The sequence below is a fragment of the Bactrocera neohumeralis genome, chromosome 5, assembly GCF_024586455.1.
Source record: "Bactrocera neohumeralis isolate Rockhampton chromosome 5, APGP_CSIRO_Bneo_wtdbg2-racon-allhic-juicebox.fasta_v2, whole genome shotgun sequence".
In the NCBI taxonomy this organism is placed as follows: Eukaryota; Metazoa; Arthropoda; class Insecta; order Diptera; family Tephritidae; genus Bactrocera; species Bactrocera neohumeralis.
In genome coordinates, this window is record NC_065922.1 from 18945116 (window position 1) to 18965809 (window position 20694).

Sequence of the window (20694 nt, forward strand, 5' to 3'; positions counted from 1 at the left end):
AAAAATAACAGCTAAACGGACGGGTTCAATTTCAGTTTGAGGAACAAGAAATCCTTGCATTTTTGGCTTTAAATTTGAAATTTGGTTACAATACAAAATGTGGGAGCAATTCTTTGTTCAATCAGGGGTACTCACTTTAATTTACCATTTCCGGGTATTATTTTTCACAATATATACACTTATAATGGGTTGTCAAAAAATCTTGCGAGTTTTTAATGATTTTTTTTATTGAACTCTCATGGCCAGCTCTTGACCGATGCTACGGCTGCTACTATGCACCTCTTTCGACCAATTCACGATTTTATATTTTCATCATTTGTAGAGCGCATCTTCGAAACTCTACACAAAACGAAAACGTTGAAACCATCGTTGTGCGGTGGAAATCAACTGTATCTCTTGAGATGCGCCTTTTTTTGATAAAACTGTATCTCATTTTACTCCATGTTTCCAACATAACTCACTAACGACTAAAAGAAACGACAATCAATCAAAATTTGTGCGTGAAATACAAAATATTGGAAAAGGTATAGCATGACGATGTTGAATCAGGGGTAGAACTACGCGCTTTTTTACCAATTTCTGAAAATACCGCAAGACTCTTTTGACAAATATATATAATTCTTCATATAACCTCCATTGATCAGGCCAAAAATCGCAATATGGGAGGCCAAAAACGATAAAAATTTTAGGTAAACTAAAATTTTTTTAAGGGGGTATTCTGGTTTAGAAGCCCGAATTTTGGGTATATTTTTTACGCGATAAAAAAAATCAAAAATTATTTTTACCATAAATTTTTTTACATGCTTTTTATTAATATTCTAAGAATACAAAACATAAATAATATAAGAAAAAAACAAGAAAAAACGTTAACTTCGGTTGCACCGAAGCTAAATACCCTTCACAGGTGCATTTCTGTTAGTAACTAAGTGTTCAGTTTGTATGGAAGCTATATGCTATAGTCAACCGATCTGATCAATTTCTTCGGAGATTACATTGTTGCTTTAGAAAATAACATATACCCAATTTCGTGAATATATCTTGTCAAATGTGAAAGTTTTCCATACAAGCATTTGATTCCGATCGTTCAGTTTGTATGGCAGCTATATGTTATAGTGGCCGATATCGGCAGTTCCGACAAATGAGCAGCTTCTTGAAGAGAAAATCACGTTTGCAAAATTTCAAAACGATATCTTAAAAACTGAGGGACTAGTTCGTATATATACAGACAGACAGACGGACGGACAGATGGACAGACAGACGGACATGGCTAAATCGACTCAGCTCGACATACTGATCATTTACATATATACTTTATAGGGTCTCCGACGATTCCTTCTGGGTGTTACAAACTTCGTGACAAACTTAATATACCCTGTTCAGGGTATAAAAATTAAATGAAAAAAAACTGCAGGTCGGCAAAGTAGAGACTGATGAAACAATGACTTGTCCTGGTGTGCAGGATATAAATCCTTTCCGTGACCTAAAATGAAAATTTATGCGAAATCCGTGAAGAGTAAAAGTGTAATTATCGCACTACGAAACGTTTGTGAAAAAAAATTTTACAAAATGGCGTTTACAAAATGGTGGAGGTTTGAAAAAAAAGTTTCGTATTTTCCCTGTTTTTTTGTGGTTCGGAGTTTTTTAAAAATAAAAAAAATCTTTCGAAAACTCTTCGTATTGCGATACTATAATGTATAAGAAAGCTCTGTGCAAAATTTCATGTGAATCGGTTGAGCAGAACTTGAGACATCATGCACACCGTTCCTAGAAAAGTAGTTATGAGAAAAACGAGTTTAAAGTTTGAGAATTAGTCGCGCGCAGTCGGAGTCGGAGTCACAAAATGAGCTGCAACTCGGAAGATAATATGAATTTCGAAAAATCCTCTTAGAGACATTTTCTATGCAAAAAAATCGAGTTTTTCAAATTTCTAAGCCAGAATACCCCCTTAATTTTTAAATTATTGACAACCGTAGGTCATTTTACGGGTAATACGGAAGGCCGGAATCACTGCAGTAACGAAAATCCTGTTTTGATTTGCGTCGTCTCATATTTAGTGTTACCAATATTACATTTTTTCCTTACAATTCTTATAGTATATTTTTAAACTATGTGCAAATCTACTCTATAAACTTCTCACTAAAGACTACGTATAGTAGTCCATGTGCGATCTTTGATCAGCCATCTAACCTAACCTAACCCACCCTTAAACAAGTTGTCGTTTTTTTTAATTCCAAAAAATGATAATTTTTAGGCCATGCACTTGAAATACCCCTTAATCTGAGTGGCAAGTGATGTCATATATATATATGCAACTTTATGAGGCCAAGGAATTTTGCGTGTAACCAGAGTTGGATTCCATAGTTAATAGTAAGCAACTTTACTAAGTTAACACATTCGAACAGCCTTCCTTCCAATCTTTAATAGACAATTATATATAGACTTCAAGTTACAAAATTCAAAATTACAGCCTTCTTTTTGCTTTTAATTTTTGCTGATTTTTATTTGTATAAAAAGCTTCAAGTCACCTCATTGTGAAATATTTTAAATTTGAAAGAAGTCAAATAAAAATTTTAAAATGCTTTGAGTTTTTAATTTCAAGAATTTTCAAAAATTTATTTTAGTGTTTTTTATTCCACACAAATCTGATATTTTCATTAACTTTGAAACTTTCTCAGTCACTAGAGCATAGTTATGTCGAAAGATCATAAAAAATAGGTTACATTTACACCAAATATGCAAAGAGTTTAGTGTCCCTCGAAATAATATATGTATATCAAAATAATCGTTTTGTTCAGTACTACTTTTTTTCCTTGAAAATATATTGTCATTATCAAACCATTATTTTTCTCTGGGACTTACTTAGATTATATAATATATTAATATGTAATTGAGTAAATGTGTTTTCCTCTTGGAATCCAAATCCAGTTTTTGTCCATGTAAGTTATTGAGCTTGATATATAGTACATAGGTGTTTGGATACTTCGTATAAAAACTTCAAGGACATACGAGATAAGGCTCTATAAGAACTATAAACCAATTTAAAAATCCATAAAAAATATAGTAACATAGAATAGTGATTTTAATTCAATTGTGAACATAAACTTCATTGTCTGGCTCAGTACTCTTTAATAAACTATATTTCCGATATAAACTACAATCCTCTCTTTCTCTATGAGTAAATAGTCAATGGTGAACGACTTTCAATATAACTCGGTATCCAAAAATACCGCATACAATATTAGATCTGATATGGACAGCATGGACCAATATTATTTTAGTGTGGTAAAATTATCAACGCAACTTCCAATTTGTGTCTATATATTGGTGAAACCCCAGAGCTTCCTCACAAGCAAAATTTTGTGAATGGAACATGGGGCTTAAAATTTTCCACGATTCAATTTTTTTTAATGCTTGTGGGGAATATATTTCAAAGATGAACTGAACGCTTTTAAAATGCTGGAATATATCTGCAGAGATCGGATTGCAAACCGGTTTTTTGCACCCATTTTCAATTGAAATGTATCAGAGATATTCCTTTCTCCTTTGAGATGTAACGAGCGCACAGTTTTTGTTGAACTATTTTTGAGAAATTATTATGTCAAAAAAAGTCGCATAAGAAGAACAAAAGTTAGCTTATAACCATAAAGCTATTTTAACTACAAAATTATCTTGCCTTGAAGACCCAGGTATATTTTTTTAAGTAAGTACATAGGTTAATTTGAACCCATAAAATCGATATTTTTGTTTTTGGCTCACCATAATATACGTATTTGGCTTCGGTGTTCCTATTTTTACATTTTAAATTTCAAAAACTTGACAACTCTCCTCGACCATATCTCAGTTGTAAGCCTTCTTTACCCAATTCATTACCGTTTCTTTAACTTTTCATGTCCTAAAGGATGTCAATTGTCAGATATTGGTTAAACAATATACTGATTTAACAAAAACAAAGTATATCTAGTTCAACTAAAAACTGAACTTAAGTGGACTGAGAAAATATTTGAGTTTATAGCAGAACTAGCTCTAAAATTGGTCCTTTTCGGTCAAGTTCACTATAAGTCTTAACATTTTGAAGCCGAAGTTCAGTACTATCTAACCAGTTTCATTGCAGTTAACTTCATAGTTATGATTCTAAATATATGTATACATAGCAGCCATATGTCAAGTAATATGAATCTTAATGGATCACATTAGCAATACCACAAACTTCACATATATAAGTACGCGTATATAAAAAGAGGTGTTAAAATGTCAAAATATTATTTTCATAAACTAATCACTGCGCCCCTGACCTTCATGCTCTGTCGAGCCGCCCATATGAGCTACACATTCTTCTTTTTCGTTTACTTTTTGCAGCACTTGTGATTTCAGTGCGCCTGCTCTTTGGCTTCATTCTTAATGATTTCAAACACACACAGTACTGTTTTTGTTACGCTCAAATGCGATCTTCGCGTGCGCACATGTTGTTGCAGGCGGTTCGCTAACTAAATTAGTCGGCGCCGAAACCGAGAGTGACTATATGTGCTCCAATAACTCAGCTAAAGAGCTCTAAGGTATGAATGGTAATGAATTCTTTACATTTTTTGACAACTCAAATGTCAGTTGGTGCGTTGCTTGCGCAATTTCTTATTTACAACTTCTGTTATTATGCAATCGGAACGTACTTGCACGTCAAGTAATATGATATGTTGAGGACTTCATGGCGAAGGCGGTTGAGAGGCTAATGCGCGTTTAATTATAAGTAAGTGCTAATATAAATGGCTTGTATTGTTATATACGTATAAATGCTGAAGTAGGGCAAACGTCTCGCGATAATTGGTGTGCAACTTTGACTAAAAAGCCTTTATTGCGCTGAAACTAATTTGATAATTAACTGATTGAGTTGTCGTTTTTTAACTGGTGGGAAAAAACTAATTTATTTCATTGCGGATCTTAATACCAAAAAAAGATATTGTAATTTCGTGCCGGTTTCAAATAAATCTTAAAAATATTCATTTCAGACAATAACGGGGTTTCATTTCTCTTAGGTTGAGTGGAATGCTTCGTTGTTCAACGTTAAACCGACACATTGCCTGTTTCCAATTTTGAAGCTAAAATAACTTTAAGGTTATTGGCTAACTTTTGGTCTTATGTGACTTTTTTTTGGTCTTATACGCCTTTTTTTGAAAAAATAGTTTTTCAAGAATAGTTCAACAAAAAATCAGAACTTCCCATATACATCACACTTTAAGAACCTGTTTACACAAAAATACCATAACTTTTTTACCATTCTGCTTATATTGCCGATTTATGTAGAGTAGAAAATTTCCCCAAATTTCCTTCACGTTTTTTTTTTTCAATTAAAAAATTTGTATTGTTAAGTACAAGTACATGTTAAAAAATCAAGAAAATGTCCTTTTTTAAAGGTATCAGTGAAATTTCAGAATTTCCCAAATACTTCACACATAAAAAATCTGTATTCATCCAAAACGCCATAATTTTTGTACCCTTCCAAATAAAAATGTTTACATTGGCGATTCGTGCAGAGCATAAAATTTCCCCAAAAAATTCCCTCAGGTTTTTTCTTCAATTAAAAAATTTATATTGCAGTGCTAACAGTTAAAAAATCAAGAGAAAATAATTTTAAAGGTATCTGTGAAAATTCAGAATATCCCCTATGCATCAAACATAAAAAATATATTTTCACAAAAAATACCATAACTTTTGTAGCGTTTCAAATAAACTTGATTTGCATTGTAGTTTCGTGCAGAGCATAACATTTCCCAAAAAATTTCCCTTAGGGATTTTTTTTTTTTTCAATTCAAAAATTTGTAGTATTATAAAAAATCAAAAGATAAAGGCACTAAAATATGTTTATAAAACTCTAGAATTTTTAAAAATAATTAAGTTGAAAATATTTTGGATAGCGTTGCCACATGTTAAAATTTGTAATTAAATAAAATAGGAATACGTATTAAATGTCGGTGTCTAAAGAGAGATAAAAAAGTAAGCTTTTTAATTTTGAGAAGCGTTGCCACCTGTTTTAGCTTTTTTAATTTACTATAAAAAATATTATAGATCTTTAAATAATTGAAAAAGTGGACTAATGGAAGCTAATTAATGGCATTTGAAACCACTTGATGCTCATATAAACATTTGCAAAAGGTTTGTAGATACTGAGATTATTGAATTTAGAAGAAATTTCAATTAGGATTTCAAAAGCAGTAAAATTGTAATAAAAACATGAAAAATTCCTTTTAAAAAAGTAATAGACTTTTCATTTTTCGAAATACTCAAAAGCTAAAATATCGGTTTTGGTCATGACTCACCCCAAAACCAATTAGAGAGTACTTGCAACTGCCACTCAGATCTCACAAAGTCAGCATTAGCTGCCTTACAAAAAGCGCAAGCAAATAATTGTAAAAAACTTTCAAAACAATACAATTTGTATCAGGAAGCGTAGAAGCCACAAAAGCGTTGCAAATTTATAAAAACATAGCCAACACACATACGTTCAGCTGCGTGTTCGCTTAGCTGCCGCAAATTTTTCGGTGTTTTGCATGCCAGTTAGTAGCTCATAACGAAACACCAAACAGGAACCAACAAAACACTATAATTTGCCGACCACTCCGAACACACAGCAGACCCCAACACTTTGCGGGCGAGTAATCAGTGCTGAGTACGAGCGTTCGTTGTTTTTTTTTTTTTGGAAAACGCCATTGTCTGAATGCTAAATGCCGTCCGACAAAAGCGTGTAATGGAGAGCACTGCACGACGGCTAAATTTAGCCACAAATAAGCTAGTAAATATTCTGCTTTGAAGCTTTTGTGGTGTAAAGTGCTTTGACTGCATGCAAAATGCGCCGGAAAATAAACCAAAGTGATATCAAATTGTTTGAGAACGAGAGATATATGTATCTATTTAAGATTTTATGTGTATATGTGTGTATATTATGTATGTAAATGAGCTCAAATGCACATGAGAACCAAGTACCAAAGTACTCCAATCACTTGTTTGCACGGTGTAAATTTTTACGAGCGCTAGAGGTGTGCTGCCTGCGCTTTTGTTGTTGTTTTGGCACAATTAGATTACAATTTACAATCGATTTAAACATAAGTGCAGATATTTACAGACAAATTTACACATAGTCTATATATATTTTTCTGAAATACAAGAAGAGTAAAACAACCATATTTAAGTTAAAATTCCGGTTAGTAAAAAACAAGCTGTAAGTTTGATAGATATAAAAATATAGTAGGGTGCTTCAAAAATGAAATATTTTAAACTTTAAATATCTAAAATATTTTTATTTGATATTAGGTGGCACTGAAGATATAAAGCGGTCACAAATATAAGGCCTTCTAATAGGGTTGATATGATTTCTAAGTCGCTTTTCGGCCATTTTTAATATATTATGATCTTTGTTTTTTTTTTAAGTAGGGAGAAGCATCAAAAGTCGGAGAGCGTAACTTTAAACCACTAAACCTAACCTACTCCCAACTCCAGACTCTCCCATGGAACCACCTGATTAAGTGTTAGTTCGTGGGAGGGATAAGAGATTTAAGTCTCCTCTGTGGCACGGACTGACTAAACTGTTCTAAAAGTCTGAGTTTTTTCATGAGTGAGGCTGTCACAAACTCTCAGTGGACTGACACATGATGTCGTCCAATTTTCCTCCGCAGAACTGCCGCCGAGTGTAGTATACACGTACAGCCTTCAAAGCACTCTGAAAACGACGGACATTTCGGACTAATATCGTGCTGTAATCTGTAAAAGTATCTTCTAGAGCAGTCATGTACACTTAGTATTTGGAGAAAGTAGAAATCCAGTTTCCCATGGAGTTATCATCCACGAATGGATGTCCGGTATCAGTCTGTGGGTACACCGTCCTTTGAGTGAGTTCTGCCACCGCTGCTGGCATATTGTTAAGCTTTTGACTCCTTTTTGCTCCTATAGACGGCTGTGATAACTTGTATACTCCCTCGTATATTTACAAATTATTCAATTTTGTTATCAAAATAATCTTTTTCCAATATCTAACAATCTAACAATGTAATAATCTCCTTTGGCTCTCACTTTCATCTGAGTGGTGCCATAAATTAACCAAACTGTCGATTCTGGTGCGAAGAAAATCCACAAATTATTCATGAACAACCATTACATTCACCTAAATTGACAGTTTGGTGTGGTTTTTAGTCTGGTGAAATCATCGGTCCGTACTTCTTTCGAAATGAAGCTGGTGACACCTTTAGTGTCAATGGTGAACGGTATAAATCAATGAAAACCAACTTTTTATGACCGCAAAAGGAAGAAATTGATCTTGACAACATCTGGTTCCAACAAGACGGGGCTACGTGCCACACAGCACGTATAGCAACAGAGTTATTGCGAAAAAAAGTTTGAAGATTCCAATATTTTAACAAATTGTGACTTTGAATGGCCTCCAAAAAGTTGTTATTTAACACCATGAGACTACTTTTTGTGGAATTATTTGAAGCAATTTACATATATTTAACAATAAACTAGGCTACTTTCAAGCTTTAGAACTCAATATTGAATTGCTATTTTCACATAAGAATTGATTTAGTGGAAAAAGTACTTGAAAATTGGGTTCATCGAACTCGTTCTTGCAAAAGAATACCTAGAGGTCATTGGAATGATCTTATATTCAGAACTTAATTTTACCGATTTTTTTCACATTACATAAATACATTTGAATTTCCTTAACAATTTTTTTTAAAGAAATCTTATCACTCTTATTGAAAAGTTTCCATACCAGACTTGATGATTGATGTTAGTCAGTCAGTTTGTATGGCAAGTTATGTGCTATAGTGAATCGATCTGAAAATTTTTTTTTCAATATTTCAAATTTTTGAAAGATATCTCGTCAAATAAAGAAGCTTTTCATATAAGCCCTTTCATTCGATCGTTCAGTTTATACGGCAGCTACATGCTAAAGTGATGCGGTCATGTCTAAGTCAAATCAGCTCGTCACGCTGTTCATTCATAAATATATATATAAATTAAAGGGTCTCGACGTTTCCTGCTGAGTATAACAAACTTCGTGACAAACTTAATATACCCTGATCGGGATATAAAAAACTTCAAATGGAGTACCATGTCGTATGAGCAACACAGTTGTATGAATGCTCAGTATATTTGATGCATAACTTTAACTGCGTATAACTTTTAAAGGAAAATTTTTATGAAAAAAATTAATAAAGTCGTGTTATAGAGCAAAGAAACTTGAGTTAGAATATTGCTGCTTGCAAGTTGTAGATTTCCTTGTTTAATGCAAAATATCTAAAAATCCCAAGCTATATACGTAGGGTAAGGAATATGATTTAAACACTGTATAAATTGGAAATAAAGAGCTTGCTTACGTTGACTACAATTTTTGAGGGCAAAAATTTATACTTCTGGAGCAGTTTGTAAAAAATGAAGAGCTTCGAAAATAACGGACACCCTAAAGTTACACGTACAGTCACAAATATCAAGTGCAGCTCAGTTACCTCTTTTAGTTGAACGCCTGTTTCCATTACTGTTGCATAGCACTTCAGTTCACACTAGCCTTATTCAAATATATATTAAAGTATATGTAAGTCTGTACTTTAATTAACAATAACAACAATACCAAACAAAAACACAATAGCTACAACAATAACATAGTGTAGCAAACTAGCAAAGCACCAGCCGACCAACTTGTTGACTGGCTGACCTTTAACGAACAGCTTAGATTACCAGCAAAAAAAGTGCTATTCAAATTTGAATTCGAGTTTGCAGCAAAATTGGAAACGAAACCGAAAAGCGAACGCTATAAATAAAACTATTTAGCCGCAATGATGTGATGGTAAGCAGATCAATCGCGCGCTTAAAGCTTAAAAAGTGAGTCAGTTAACTAAGTACACATGCGCTGGGGCACCTTTGATTTGAAGTGAGCTAAGCTGGCACATTGTAACTGGAAGTGGAGCTGCAATGAAGCTTATTTAGTGGGTTTATTTACGAGCAGATGCTTATCGCACAATTTATGTATGGAAATGAAGCATACTTATAAGCACCACATGTGGAATATTTAAATAAGAATAAGTGTTTTCTATTCAACTAAGAGCTATTTTATATATATGATATGTCCATGCAGACAGTATTAATTACTATTAAAGTTACGAATGAAATTGACATCATAACTGAGTAATCGTCAATTTGTGTTGAATTTTAGTCGCTAAATATATGCGTAGTCTCTTTTTGATATATTGAAAAAAAAAAACCAAGAAGAAACGTTAACTTCGGTTGCACCGAAGCTAAATACCCTTCACAGGTGCATTTCTGTTAGTAACTATGTGTTCAGTTTGTATGAAAGCTATATGCTATAGTCAGCCGATCTGATCAATTTCTTCGGAGATTACATTGTTGCTTTAGAAAATAATATATACCAAATTTCGTGAATATATCTTGTCAAATGTGAAAGTTTTCCATACAAGCATTTGATTCCGATCGTTCAGTTTGTATGGCAGCTATATGTTATAGTGGTCCGATATCGGCCGTTCCGACAAATGAGCAGCTTCTTGAAGAGGAAATGACGTTTGCAAAATTTCAACACGATATCTTAAAAACTGAGGGACTAGTTCGTATATATACAGACAGACAGACAGACAGACGGACATGGCTAAATCGACTCAGCTCGACATACTGATCATTTATATATATACTTTATAGGGTCTCCGACGATTCCTTCTGGGTGTTACAAACTTCGTGACAAACTTAATATACCCTGTTCAAGGTATAAAAACAAGAAGAAACGTTAACCTTTCTCAGGAACCTTTCTTATAACCTAAAAAAATATTATCTTGATCTATAGTCTTGTCCAGATTGTCGTAAAAATGGGTTTACCAATATCGGTCACGTTATTAGATGACAGCCGTACACCATACTTGGCAATCCCGTCCACTAACTAAAGCCATTGATACCTTTGCGATCTGGCGCCAAGTAGATGCTATTGTAGTTCGATGTGGAAAATTTCTTCAGCAATTTTACTGTCGCGTTAAACAATAATGCGAGCCAAACCAAATTTCGTGAAGATATATTGTCAAATAAAAAGTTTTCCATACAAGGACTGGACTTTGAGCGGTCAGTTTCTATTGCAGTTATATGTTATGGAGATCTGACATTGATAGGATGGACAAATTGGAGGATCGAAACACCAAGATCAAAAAACCAATCCTTGGACTATATCTTCATAGCAGGCTTTCAGCACTTTTTCAGTTATACTTCGGATAAGCTGAATACTAAGTTACCACCTACCTCATCAAAGTCATTCGACCACATTGGTAATGCAATCTCATGACTATAGATTTTTTGTATCGTGTAGAGCTGATATAATGCGAGGAATTCAGATTCGAGTCTCAAGTCAAAATCAACAAAGTCTTCTTGAGGTAACTTCCTACAAGACAATCAAAAATTATGTTAAGAGGGTAGCAATAAATATAAAGAAAAACACATGGCATTACGTCCTCTGGACACCATAGTAAAGCCCATTATGTTCTATGGAGTCTTTATGTCATAGAGGGCTCTAAAAAGACCACACTTGCCAAGAAAGCGGCGGCACTTTGACTTTATACCGGATCGCCAAACCGAGCTCTGACGACTCTGATCATAAACCGAAGAGGGAGATGTGGGTGGGAAGAAGGCGCTGAAGGAGAGGGGCAGTGAGCTTCTTTAGCGATGGGTCAAAGCATGGGGAGAAGGTTGGTGAAGCAGTTTACTGTCCAGAGCTGCCTATCAACTCCAGCTTCAGACCTTCTGACCAAAAGCATCGTCTTCCAGCACGAGGTTGCAGCCACTAAGGTAGCAGAAGAAGTTCACTGAGATAGCAGATTGGCGATACTAGCCTTGAACTCATTTACAGTGAGTTCAAGGTTGGTCGAAGAGTGCCTAAACTCGCTATCAATATCATCGAGAGTCTTTCTGATAAGAAAAGGCACCCTAGAACCGCTTTCGGTAGAATAGGAGCGGGTTGGTGCTCCTCTTCACCTCTCCTCTTGTGATCTGATAATGGTTAGCTGGGCTTCGCGGAAGCTAAGTGTGGGCTGGGTCACCATCGATATATGCGCTGTCGCAAAAGCTTTTTGGCCCAAGATCGATTGCAGGAGATCTAGTGATATCTTTCCCCTTAGCAAGGCTTGCCTTTCCCTAGTTGTGGGATTGTTAACAGGAGTTTTCCCTAGTTGGCGTCCATACCGTAAGGAGGTGGAAACAACTTAACACTTCCTTCTTGACTGTCACGCGTTTGGGAAGTCAAGACTTAAGCACTTGGGAGCGCATAACTTCCGACATCCCACCGAACTTGGAGGAGTGGAAATTAAAAGCCTGTGCAAATTTGTATTGGCTACTAAGCGTTTTGCTACTTCATAAGTTCGAACACTTTCATGGCTTCACAAAGGAATATATATACATATATGTATATGGTAGCGGTTCACGTGCGATCTTCGATCAGCCATCTAACCTAACCTAACCTGGCATTTTGATATTTTCTTGCATATTTCACCATAAACCGAAAATCTATCATTAATATTTTTCTTTAAGTTATGAATAAATTCAATGATCTGGGCAAACCCTTGACATTAATTGTGCAAGCTATCACACTCCCTCTTGATATCAAATTAATAATAATTTAACACATTGTCACTTCAGGTATGGATGAACCGCCTAAATTTTTAGAGTTTTGAGCAACAAATATATTTTCCTAATTGCACACACATAAATGTCCACATTTATATATGACATATGTATGCTATTTGCGTCAGCTGTTCGTGTTTTTGTGTTTTTGTTCGTCTTTTTTGCTGTTTCTTTGAAATTGCTCCTGTTTTACCGGTTTGCCAGCACACATTCGTGTTACTTAACGAATTTAGCGGTACTTTTATGACTCTTTTTACAATTTCGCATGTATTGATGCAAAGCAACAAACAATAGCAACACATCTGGCTGGTAAATAATGAGAAACACGTTTCAGAACTTTCCAAAAATGAGTATATATGATGTTAAGAGCTAATTTAATGTCCAAAAGTCTTTAAAATATGGAAATACACATATGTGCGAATTAAATACATAAATTCAAATGTTTAATGTAATTAATTATTGCAAACCTCTCATAAATTTTATTCTCGATATCATCAATTTACCAGCACAAATAAGTGTAACTTATAAAAAAATAATTACTGATAAAGTTAGTGATTCTAAAGTTGGACAGTTTAGAATCCTGATCGAAGTTTTACGCGTTTGGTTTGGAGAGTTATGTATTCCGGTTGTATACTTCTGATTTCGACACGTCCGTATACATTACTAGCTCAATTCTTGATTTGTTGGATTTCAGTGGTAGACAGTAACAGGTAGTCATTACTTGGTACCAGGTCTAGACGAAAAGTTGGAAGCATAAGAAATTCTCAAACAAACACAGCCAGAGCTTCTACCAACTCACCATCGATGTGTGAGGCCTGGCGTTATCTTGATGAAACACAATTTATCTTCTATTTCCAAAAGTTGGCCTGATCTTCTTCAGCTGGTCCATTTGTTGACAGTACAGGTGCAAATTAAGAATTGAGCAATTTCCTTTTCAATCACACCAAGCAATTAGCAAAGCCTTCCTGAACGTGAATGCTTGCTGGGCCACCGCGTTTCAACCACAACCGTTTTCGCTTGACGCTGCGCCAACTACCGTGGGATAAGCCTCCTCAACATCGCATATAAGGTTCTACCGAGCGTACTGTATGAAAGATCAAGTAGCATCGTCAACAAACATATTGGTCCTTATCATTGTGGCTTTGAACCTGGAAAATCTGCTTTCGACCAGATTTTCTCCATGCACCAAATCTTGGAAAATACCCTTGAAAAGAAGATCACACAAACTGCCCTTTCGTCGCCTTCGGCAGCACCAAAATTTACTGTCTATATGACGCTATGTGTGAACTAGGTATGTGGCTGTATAAGTCGTAATACCAAAAGCTTGTCAGGATCGAAATGGACCTCTCCGAGTCGTTCGATACCAAACGAGGATTCAGACTAGAGGACTCCCTATGGTCTGACTTCTTCGAGCTGAAGATCTAAATCGTGCAGATACAATATTGTATAAGAGTGTACTGCCGATATCAATCATCGGCCTCAACAACCGCGCCGTTAGTTCTGCTTTCTCCAGACTGGACAAGGAAGCAAAGCAAATAGGTCTGGCAGTGAACAAGGACAAGACGAAATATCTCCCGTCATCAAACAAACAGTCATCGAATTTGCAATTTGGCTTGCAAGTCCAACAGCAACATCAGTCTTGAAATCCAACGCAGAATCACTCTTGCCAGTAGGTGCTACTTTGGACGGAGTAGGTAATTCAAAAGCGCTGGCTAGGTCATGTCGTCCGAATGGACGAAAACACTCCAGCTCTGAAAGTTTTCGATTCAGTATCCGCCGGTGGAAGCAGAGGAAGGGGAAGAATTCCACTCCGTTGTACAAATCAGATAGAGAAGGGACTGGCTGCATTTGATATCTCGAATTGGCGTTAAATAGCGAAAAGAGAAATGACTGGCACGCTGTATTAACTCGGCTATGGTCGGCGGTGTCTGCGCCAGTAAAGAAATAAAAGAATAGAATATAACTTCTATAAATATTATGAATCCTTCATGTCAGAAATATATGGATATTGTTTTAACATTCCTCCTTAAGAGACTTATTTTCATGTGCTCTACATACTTAACTCTCACTAAAAAGAAAGTTCACTTCGCAAGCAGCGCGTTTATTTTCTTAATCCATTTTGATAAATATTTTCACAAACATAATTTAATCAGCAACGAATGCAACGCTATGCAAAATAATGAAACTTGGAATGTTTTGCTGAAAGTAAGCAACTATTTTAACGACTTCCATAGCAAAAGAACAAGCAGTAAATGGCACAAGATAAGCCATTTATTCACAAATCTGCCATTAAAAGTGGCAATAAAAGAAAAATTGAAAGTTAAAGCGCAAACAAAGCACCGATTATCAGCGCCAGCGATCATTTGGCTAAGCGACAAAGCTCAAAGTGTGATTTCCGCATTTACCGCTATGTGAGATCGCCAGATCAGTGGACACAAAGAATGTTGGCGTTGGCAATTTCGGCAATTACGGGCAATAAATAAATGCAAACACGAAAATTATTAAAGAAAAGAGTGAAACTGGTGAAAGGCAAAGAAGCAATTCTGAAACTAGCAGAGCTTAATTGAAAATGATGTGAAGTACCTCTGTCTGAAGCGCATATTCTCACATACAGTCGAGTATATATCAAATATATTTGTGAGTGTATGTATGTGTGTTTGTAAGAGTGTCTGTGTATGCTGTTGCGTTTGAATGGCACGCAGAACAATCCAAGTGACTCAGAGTCGAAAATGAATGCAGCGAAATTAGAAAATTTCCATTTGGAGAAAGTTATTGTTGTGGCCAGCCGGCAGCAGGCCGCGGTGGCGGTGGCAAGTAAGTAAGTGGTAGCAAAGGTAAACGAAAGCGCACAAAAACAACTACGGAAATGTGCTGGCAGCATTCAGAAGTTCAAAGCTGCTGGCTGCCAGCTGTTTTTTTATACTCTCGCAACAAAGTTGCTAAGGAGAGTATTATAGTTTTGTTCACATAACGGTTGTTTGTAAGTCCTAAAACTAAAAGAGTCAGATATAGGGTTATATATACCAAAGTGATCAGGGTGACGAGTAGAGTTGAAATCCGGATGTCTGTCTGTCCGTCCGTCTGTCCGTCCGTCTGTCCGTCCGTCCGTGCAAGCTGTAACTTGAGTAAAAATTGAGATATCATGATGAAACTTGGTACACGTATTTCTTGGCTCCATAAGAAGGTTAAGTTCGAAGATGGGCAAAATCGGCCTACTGCCACGCCCACAAAATGGCGGAAACCGAAAACCTATAAAGTGTCATAATTAAGCCATAAATAAAGATATTAAAGTGAAATTTGGCACAAAGGATCACATTAGGGAGGGGCATATCTGGACGTAATTTTTTTGGAAAAGTGGGCGTGGCCCCGCATACTAAGTTTTTTGTACATATCTCGGAAACTACTATAGCTATGTCAACCAAACTCTATAAAGTCGTTTCCTTCAGGCATTTCCATATACAGTTCAAAAATGGAAGAAATCGGATAATAACCACGCCCACCTCCCATACATAGGTTATGTTGAAAATCACTAAAAGTGCGTTAACCGACTGACAAAAAACGTCAGAAACACTAAATTTTACGGAAGAAATGGCAGAAGGAAGTTGCATCCAGGCCTTTTTTAAAAATTGAAAGTGGGCGTGGCCTCGCCCACTTATGGACCAAAGACCATATCTCAGGAACTACTCGACCGATTTCAACGAAATTCGGTATATAATATTTTCTTAACACCCTGATGACATGTACGAAATATGGGTGAAATCGGTTCGCAACCACGCCTTCTTCCAATATAACGCTATTTTGAATTCCATCTGATGCTTTCTCTGTATACATTAGGAACCAATGATGATAACGGAATAAAACGTTACACAAATACGGTATTTGAAAAATATGTAAATAACGGATAATGAAATCTCGATTATCACTTTATCATGCGAGAGTATAAAATGTTCGGTGACATCCGAACTTAACCCTTCCTTACTTGTTTTCACATTGTATTCTTTTTTTGAATACTCGAGTGTGTCTGTGTGAGCTGCTGTCGCTTCAGACAGCAACCGATTGAGTTAGCTGCCGCCGCCAAACTGTCAGTCAATCGGTCAGCCAGACAGACAGACAATTATTTAGCGCCACAGCTGCGCGAGAACGTGAAGAAAGCCAAATCAAATAAGGCGCGCGTGATTTGTCTGAAGCGACGGCTTGACAGCTTGGGTCAACGGCTCGCTTCACCAACACTTCTATTATTGTAGCCAAAGCTTTTCGCTATTATTTGCATATAAAAATGATGAAAACCTTTGAAAAGCCGTTTTGCCAAGACGCCTATTATACTCCGCTTATAAAAAGAAGCAACCATAAAAATCGCTAAATATATTTATTGACCAACTTCAGGTCGCCGGTAATGGAAATTCGCCATTCAAGCGTTTAGTGGGTTACACATCTCACAGTTGCGCTGCGCAACCGGTTTCTTCTTCGCTATCTACGCACGCAGGCAAACGCTTGTATTGTGATTTTTTATCTCGCTGCTACGCGCTACTCATATTTGGGTGTCTCGTTGTGTTTTGGCCGATCGCTAATCGCCCAGATGCGTGCGTCAGCGTGCGTGTGCTTCAGCTTACATATGTACATATCAGTTTAATCAAACAACTCGCGCTACAAACATATGTAATTATATACTTATATGTATCTTTATGATGTTATAAATATTAAAACAAAACTTCCCAGCCTTTTGGCTACTTGCGTCTATAAATAGAAGTAGTTAAAAAGTGAAAACTTAAAATAATGTTGAATTCGCATATCAATAAACCGCCCTAAAAAAGTAAACTTTTTTTGATGTTCTTGTACCGAAAATAAACTCAAAATTTTTTAATAAATGTTGCACGCTATTTTTATATTTTATATATTTTTGAAATTTTTTTTTACATATTTGGTTGGTTGGTTGCTTGAAAAGGGAATCGCCTGAGCGTTTTTACATATTTGCTCGCATATGTTTTACATTTAAATGTATTTATATTCATATATAGTTAATTGCAAACCATATTAATATATATTTACAACAATTGGGTAAACTCTACCTTCGTTTAACGCCAATGGCTAACTAGATAACTTGAAAATAGTTGCATGTAAAATTACACCGTTGTAATCGAATTCATGCAAAGCACGTTCGAAATATTAAATTTAATTCCACTATGTTTAGATATTTCTTGCAAAATTTTCAATTACGAATATATTTTACATACATTTATATATATACATTAGGGTGTTTTTTTTTTGGAACTATTAATTTTTTTCAGTCCCGTCACGAAATTTCCGTGGAAATACCCTAAGATCAGATTTGGAAGATAGGAAAATAATAAAAAATAAGAGTTTTCAAGAAACTAATTACAAACATACTTTTCCATATAAATTTTGAAGAAAAATATAACCCTATGCTTGACATTATAACTAAAGTGATTACTTAATTGGTTACATGGGTTTCCTCGGGTAAAAAAAGAGCCAATTTTTCAACAATTTTTTTTTGATATAAAAAATTAAATATTTTACTAAAATTTTTTATTGCTACAAACATAAACTACGAGTATTAACAAGGAAATTTTGAAATTTTTGAAAAAAATATTTCAAACTCGGCCATTTCCGGTGATCCTCGGAAAAAAGATGCGCCAGCGTCGGCTGGATAACTCCTTATAAGATCATCTAAAGTGAAAAAATTCGTGTTTTAATTAAACCTTAGCTTAGAACTTGAAAAAAACAAAAAACTGAAAATTACATTTTTGTCAGAAATTTTTACAAAAAAAAATTAAAATTTTTGTGAAAATTTCGCGACATTTTCTTTCAAATAGTTGTAATCGAAAAAAAATCCTTCGTCCAAGTCCTTAAGAACTCTATCTCAAACATCTGTGTAAAATTTCATGAAGATCGGTGAGTAGTTCTTAATAAATTTTGCCAACCAAAAACACAGATTCGAAAAAAACGCGTCTAAAGACGGCGCACTTAGTCTTGCACAACAAGGGGTTTCCTAGTATGAGACCGATAAGGAATTTGGAAACCACGACACACGCCCACGACGCCAGATAACCAAAGTTTCCTTTAAAAAATTTATTGTTTCGTTGGTTATTGCAACCAAGGATCGTCCACATCAACATCCTCGAATCAAGGCACGTAAAAGTCATTAACCATGATTCTATAATTATTCCATTGACTGTAACATCATGGCCGTTTTACTTTTTGAAGAAATATTTTCTTTTGTTTGCAATATTTCTATATTTATATCATGTGGATTAATGATTCGTTCTGGCTTTAGAGCAGCAAACAGTGACGACCTCCCATCAATGGTTCGTACATTATCATTACTACAAATGCAACAGAGTTATTCATTAATGTTCCCCTTCAACCAAAAGTGAGCTTCAACGCTGCACACAATTTTCCTTTGAAAATTAGGATCGATGGCCATCTCATTCTAATACGAACAGGATTTTACAAGCTCTCAAACCTTCTCCAAATCCTTCAGAAAATCTTTCGTACTGTGAATAGGCACAGCTCGCTTTGTTGCGCGCGAAAAAATTTAAGAAAATATTGAAGGAAGTAAAAATGGTGAGAAGTGGATTATATTGGGAAATATTAGGTTTCTTTAGCGAATAATAGATTAATAATTTCTTTACTGCGAATCATATCAAATTTAGCATCCTTAGCATTGGTTTAGAGTATAAAGTGGCATCCTATATTCCTTTTGTTAAATTGAAAATATTTAAACTTTTATTTTTTAACTCGTCTTAGTCACGTGCGAAGCACATGAATGTTTTCAAGTCTATTCTGAAAGCAAATTATAAAAAAACGTTTGCAATAGCGTTCAACTCTCGGCAAGCAATGTCAAATATGTGCTACACAATGGGTTGTCAAAAAAGTCTTGCGGTATTTTTAATGAATTTTTTTTTTTATTGAAATTGAAATGAATTTTTGAGGACTCATGCCCAGCTCTTGACCGATGCTACGGCTGCTACTATGCCGGTCTCTTTCGACCAATTCAGCGATTTTGTCGCAATTTTCGACGACAGGCCTTCCGGAGCGTGGCGCATCTTCGACCACCTCTACACCAGAACGAAAACGTTGAAATCATCGTTGTGCGGAGGAAATGGAAACTGTATCGGGTCCATAAACTGCACAAATTTTATTGGCGGCTTGAGATGCACTTTTGCCTTTATCGTAGTAGTACTGTGAAATATGCCGTATTCTCTCTTTATTTCTTTATTTTGCTCCATGTTTGCGACGCTATAACTCACGAACGACTTAAAAGAAACGACAGTCAATCAAACACGTGTTAGCGCGTGAAATGAGCTTTCCAAAAAGGTATAGCATGACCCGATGCGACGAATAAAACTAGAACTACGCGCTTTCAGCGCCAACTTGCAAAAATACCGCAAGACTTTTTTGACAACATATTATATATTCTATACCGTTCAAAGTAAACTCAAAATTAGTAGTTCAAACAAAAACATTTTCAATAAAACTTGGGAGACTTTTAGGGAAAATGTATGCCTTTTTGGATGAAAAATAATATATAAAATAAATTCGTTTCTAAATAGTAGCGAGGTCACTGTATATGAAATCTTACATTGCAAGCCAATTGATTTAAGATTTTCTTATGTTTCCAAGGAGCGATTTCGAGAAATTGTTTTTTTTTTTTAAGTTAACTATGCTGGTCTGTCATAGTGCAGTTTAGAGTAATGAAGCCGATTTAGATAAGTATACCTCAGTTCTCTCTACATATTCTGAAAAACATGCGAGAAAAGTGATCTTTCTAAATATCTGGTCTCAGTGCACTAAAACAAATACCACACCAATTTGAAATGCGCACTTGATTCGAAATATTTCACCAAGGCTAAGATATGTTTTAAAATTGAACACGTCTTCATGCTTTTAATTTAATTTTTATAAAGCACCGTTAGATTTTCAGCGGAAACATGTTTACAAATCAGAATATTCAACAATTTAGAGACCATTTGTATATATTTTGACTAAACAATTTTGAAGGATTTTTTGATTTTCGGCTTATGG

The 20694-nt window shown here is 35.3% G+C and overlaps 1 protein-coding gene across 2 annotated transcripts in view; it reads left to right on the forward strand.

Annotated features, from left to right (window-relative positions):
* LOC126758388 (sushi, von Willebrand factor type A, EGF and pentraxin domain-containing protein 1) overlaps nucleotides 1–20694 on the forward strand; it is a 67777-nt gene that overhangs the window by 13905 nt on the left and 33178 nt on the right. The gene's annotated exons all lie outside the window — the stretch shown is intronic.